Source organism: Lactuca serriola, chromosome 5 (assembly GCF_051521515.1).
Source record: "Lactuca serriola cultivar US96UC23 chromosome 5, Lser_US96UC23_V15, whole genome shotgun sequence".
NCBI lineage: Eukaryota > Viridiplantae > Streptophyta > Magnoliopsida > Asterales > Asteraceae > Lactuca > Lactuca serriola.
In genome coordinates, this window is record NC_136412.1 from 306,359,108 (window position 1) to 306,365,107 (window position 6,000).

The 6,000-nt window shown below is 41.7% G+C and overlaps 1 non-coding gene across 1 annotated transcript; it reads left to right on the forward strand.

Annotated features, from left to right (window-relative positions):
• Nucleotides 1–5,570: 5,570 nt before the first annotated feature.
• LOC145055873 (small nucleolar RNA R71) lies at nucleotides 5,571–5,677 on the forward strand. Its single transcript, XR_013685421.1, has one exon. It is a non-coding gene; the product is annotated as a small nucleolar RNA R71 (small nucleolar RNA).
• The last annotated feature ends 323 nt before the right edge of the window (nucleotides 5,678–6,000 follow it).

Consider the following 6,000-nt stretch of genomic DNA (forward strand, 5'->3'; position numbering starts at 1 on the left):
GAATTACAATCTATGATACCACTATGGAGCTCTTTTGGAATTCTTCACTTCCTTGATAATTTGATCTTTGATTTCTTTGAATTCACCACCTTTGTTGTTTGATTTTTGGTATCTTCAACTTTTTGAATTTCTTGGAATTTTGATCTTTTGATCTTCATTTTATTTGCTCCAAAATTCTTCAAACTTTTCTTGCAATTCTCTCTTTTTTTTCTTTTTTTATCATTACATGTACCTCACTTTTTTCACTCAAAACCTACATGCTTAAGCAGAGGCGCTCAACCTCAACCTTTATTGGTTAATGATAATAATTTTCCTGGATACATTTCAGGTTTAGGCTGCTAAACATATTGCATCCCTCAAACCAAGCGGGGTTATGTTTTTGTTCCATGATTTCACTAAAATAAGGGAGGCCACAAATGCACTATAACGTGTATTGGCTCAACTAAACATTTGAACTTTTATCGGATCATCCCACAAAACACTAGCAACTACAGTTCAAATTATTATTACTAGATTCAATTATTAAAAACTTCATATTCCATCATTATCTAGCAATTTACTTTTTCTACCCCTACCCCACACTTATTTCATACAATGCCCTCATTGTATACATAAAATAAATCAAAATTAAAGAAAAGGGAGAAAAAGGAACAGACTCCCTTGGGATAGTGGCGTAAACATCTCCAAAAGTGTGGAAAACGTGCATCTTGAAATGGACTCTTGAGAAATCGAAACTTGGATCTGGAACTCGCGAAATAAGGAATGTACCGGGAAAACATGAAATCGAGCCTTCAATCGTCTTCAAATGTGGTATAAATCTCCAAAAGTAGAACGACCAACGTGGAAAAGCATACGCCACATTGTATGGTGGTAAAAATGAGCCAAAATAATCGTGAGAATAATGACAAGAAGAATAGCATCAACCCATAGAAGACTAACATGTCAAGGGCCTTGAACTTGTAAAAATCTCATATTTACGACGTGAGTTTAAGACAATTCACGACGTGAAATCATAACTACGCGTGTTCTGAGAACCTCCTGATAACTGACTCACGACGTGAATAATAAAAGTTCACGTCGTGAGAACCGGGCAGTTAGAAAAACATTGCCAATTCTTCTTCTAATGTCTTAATGTATTAAGACTCTTCTAAATTCATCAGTTTATGACTCTTTCACTAACTCTCCACTCTCTTGACTCACCCCACACTTATTTTGAAAATATGGGTCTCGAATCTCGGCTTTAAACACTCCCGGCTAAAAATGTACGCATTCATAACTCGCTATCCTCTCAAGGCGCTCCTAGCAATTTCTGAGAAACAACCAACAACGAAGAATAAAAGTAACATAATATTCAAAGTAGTTCTTACAATCCCATAAAAACAAACTAAAAACAAACTAAAACCAAATCAAACAAAATAAATAACGATCAATCATCCTCCTCATCATCATGCACTCCACTGGTTCCAGCTCCATCACCTCCGCGTCCATCAAACTCCGACCATCGTGGGCAGATCGGGTAATGATACCCTAAATGAGGCGGCTGCTCCACCCCAAGATGCCGGACAACATTCTCCATAGTGCCACCTATCCAATTGACACTCAACGATAACTGGTCAAAGTAACCAGCCATATCACTCCCAAAAGGCATACCAACCATGGAAGCAGGTGGGTGTATTGGCTGCCCGCGGTCTCCCCTTCCTCTCACGTTCCTACGCCGCGGTCTCGGCTTTGGCGCAGGTCGGTCGGCCGGCCTCACCATCTGACGGTACTATGCCCCAATGTGACCCAAAATTTCTGACCACCCGCATAGTTTCCAAATATCCCATACCAAAGTCATGCTCGTCCACACACGTCATGGATCTAGTAATATCAGGAACAACCAAATGATAAGAGCGGGCCAAACGGGTAACAAAATGCCCCCCACAAATGGGGCTCCAGGGCGCGAACTTGCGGCAGACCCGGCCAGAAAACGGGCTAGAAAATACGGGATGTTGCAACAGACACCAGGCTGTAAGATGCACCATAAGAAGAATAAGTTATGTTTAGTCACTTTGTCTCCATGCCTCTTATGGTTGATGGAAAAGGTGGTGAACCGGTGGAGTAAGCGATGGATTGGGGACAGAATACTGCTCTCGGGAGACACTCCGGAATTAAACATTCCGGAGGCAATATTATGCCAAAAAGAATACCCCGTGACACCCTCCGCATAACCTCTAGCAGCCCCACTCAAAAACATGCCAAAATCGGGAGTCATAGCCTCCTGTCGATCATATAGTCCGACTCTCCAAGCAAATTCAACCAGGCTGCACTCCCGGTACTCACCCCCAAACAAAATACCAACGCCTGTGGCCAATGTGGATCTTGAACAGTTTCTTGAAATGTCACCGTTGCGAAAAACTCAACACAAAATTCCTTGTAGACCCGCTCTTGTACCCGGAACATATTCTACCAACCAGAACAGGTAAACGAATACCCATCTCCGATAAATATCTTTGTCAAAAACGGGCCCACCCGGTCTACGAGCCCTACTTCCCTCAATCGTGTCCAATTGACTGTTGGAGCAACTGCAATTTCTCTGTTGTAGAGCCACCCCAATCTTTTGTTCCAACGGGTCAAGACATCGCGGGGTATTGTTGCGGGAAAATTGTAAAACGGGTGCAAACCCGCAACCCAAGCTGGAACTTCTCTTCTTGGAGCCATTCCTGCAAAAACAAGGAAAAACCACAGCCAAAACAATAATCCACAAATTAGACATAAAGGAAACAATGAAAATCCTCAGTTCAGGATTCACGTCGTGAGTTCTTAAGAATTCACATCATGAATTCGTAAACAGGTTCGAAAATGCATTCTGGATTCTGTACGAATCAGCCATGATAGTGCTTGGGGTTTACTCCTATAGCATTTTCAACCATTTATCAACTACATTCCAAAGGTAATTTACGAATCTTAGAGCTATTTCATACAATTTAACATAAGAACAAACCCTAGCCCTAATTTCAACTATTAAAGATAAATGAAGGTTAATAATTAGAAATTGTTACCTTTTGATTGAAGTAGTATGTAAGCACAGAGAAAACGTGTGGATTTGTCGGCTAAAATCGCAGCAATGGGGACCAAGGGGGGACTAATTTCTGCTTCCACTTCGTGAAGAATAAACAAATGAAGGGTTTACTGGTTTCTAGGGATTTATTATGTGGTCCCGTGCTTTCAAAAATTCACGTCGTGAGTTCTTAAGAATTCACGTCGTGAATAGTGTCAGGGCTTAAGTTTGGGCCATGTACTCACAGACTGATCTTGGGCTTGCTAGTCTAATGGGCTAAACCATACCCTGGATTATTTGTCCGGTTCATTCACAATTCACGTCGTGAATTGCTAAAAATTCACGTCGTGAATAAAGTCTGGAAGAGAAAAATCAATTTTGACTTTAAACTATGTTCTCAATTATTACTACTTCCATTTTAAGGTCCCTACATTCAGTGCTTAATTATGTTCTAATAGAGTTGGATGACATGATCTAATTTTTTAAAACTAAAATGCAAAAAGAAAAGAGAGAAAAAAATTTGCAAACCAAACTCTGGTTGCCTCCCGGGAAACGCTTTTTTTTCTTTGAGTCTTGAGCTGGACTCCGTGCCTCCTACGTTGAGTCCTCGGAAGAATCCACCACTAGGATCTTTTGTTCCTTGAATCGCCTCTTGTAAGCTTGAACTCGCCTTTTGTATGCCTTCTTTGAATTCTCTTTTTTAACTTTCACATCTTCTTCAAGCTTGCGTTTGGTCCCTTTAGTTTCTTCCTTGCACTCCATAGCATCCTCCTCCTCTTTCACCACCGGTTTTTTCACTCTTGAAGTGACCTCCTCTTCTTCACTTATCATCTCCTCATCCTCTTTGCTCACCCAAGAAGGTGGACTCTTGTAAGCTATGACTTCTACCAAAAATGGAACAGATGCTCTTGGTTTTCTTCTTTTGACTTGATGAACTGCCTTGATCTCTTCTTCCATAAGCTTTTCCAGTTCTTCAAGTTCAGTATCTTCATTGATTGTGAACACCTCTTCTTGAACATGTTCCTTTGGAAAGCCATCTTCTATCCCAAAAACTTCTTTTTCATCACCAACCCTCAAGGTGAGCTTAGACTCGCACATATCAACCAAAGCTCCAGCAATGTTAAGCAATGGACGACCAAGGATAATTGGAACATCGGGATCTTCCTTCATATCCAAAAGTACACAATCTATTGGAAAAACAAATTTTCCAATTTTCACCAAAATATCCTCCACGATGCCCTGGGGTTGTGTCACTGAACGGTTCGCCATGTGAATCGTCATTTTTGTAGCCTTCATCTTCTGAATTTCCAATTTTTGATAAAATGAAAAAGGCATCAAATTAATGCTAGCCCCAGAATCGGCTAAAGCATTAACCTTCATTTTATTACCAAACTCACACAGAAGAGTGAGGCGTCCAGGATCCCCCATCTTCTCTGGTGTCTCTCCCAACACAACTTTTGAGCTTTTTTCACTTAGAACCACCTTAGAATGTTTCTTCAATTGCTTGCGAGTGTCTATCAAATCTTGCAGTAATTTCTGATGCTCGGGAATTTTGGATAAGGACTCGACAAAGGGAGTAGTAATCGGGATCCCCTTCACATGCTTGACAAACTCTCTATGCTCTCTTTCCAGTGGACTAAGGGTAGCTTGGGAAGGAAAAGGCAAAGGCGGCCGATAAACCGACCCAATTACAGAATTTTTCTGTTCATGACGGGCCCACGTCGTGAACTTATATGGTTCACGTCGTGAATTCTGGAGTTCAGCAGTTTCATGATTTTTGAGCTTGGTCTTCTTCAGCTTTGGATCGGGCTTCTGTGGTTCTTCTTCCAATGCCTCCAGGAACTCATAGATGGCTTCTTCTTCAATGTCTATGGCCATTAGATGAGATTCGGTCTTCGTTTCAGTATTTTTCGGGGATAACTTCTCATGAACTAGAGTGGCTAGTTGACCAACTTGTACTTCAAGGTTATGGATGGAGGCTTGCTGATTCTTTATTAAAGTTTGTTGTTCCATAATAGCAGAATCAGTGGCATCGTGTCTCCTTTTGATAGAAGCCTCGACCTGTCTGCCTATACTTCTCTTCTTTTTTCTTCTTATACTCTTCATATGGCAGCCACTCCTTCTTTGGTTTCCTCCAGTCTTCATCAAACCTGTCCCCACTCGAGTAGCACACTTGAGCTTTTCTGTGCCCAAACTCATCTAAATTGCAGTCTTTGGTCAAGTGTGGACCTCTACATCTTTCGCAACCCACTCTTATGGCATGTATTGACTGGTCCATTTGTGTTATCCTTCGATCCAAATTATTCAACATAGCCATCACATCTGCTATTTCTTCAGTTTGGGCCCCTCCACTGCCTTTGATTCCATCTTGCCTAGGGTTATGGTATTCGCGAGAGTGCTTCGCGAATTCTTCAATCAGCTCCTTAACCTCCCGTAGATTTTTCTTTGTCAAAGGTCCTTGAGAGTCAAGGAGTTGTCTCGTCATAACGTTGACCCATCATAGAAGATCGACATCTCTTGTTGCACATTTAGATCATGCTGAGGGCAATTTCTGAGCAAGCCCTTGTACCGCTCCCATGCTTCGTATAATGACTCCCCCGGCTGTTGCTCAAAGTTGGCTATTGCCTTCTTGAGTTTGGCTATCTTGGATGGTGGGCAAAACTGGTCCAGTAATTGCTCACGCATTTGAGCCCAAGTGGTAATTGTACCCGGTGGAAGTGACTTTAACCACTCCTTAGCAGCTCCTTTGAAAGTGATGGGAAGCATCCTAAGCAAGATGGTGTTCCTGTTGACATTTGGGACATTGAAGTAATCCGCAATGTCGTTGACTTCATCTAGATGCTTAAAAGCATCCTCATGATCTTTACCAAAAAATGGGATATCCTTTAGTGCAGTCACGATGTGCCCCTTTAACTCGAATGTGGCAGTGGTAGGTATTGCAGGTTGGACTAAACCGGGAC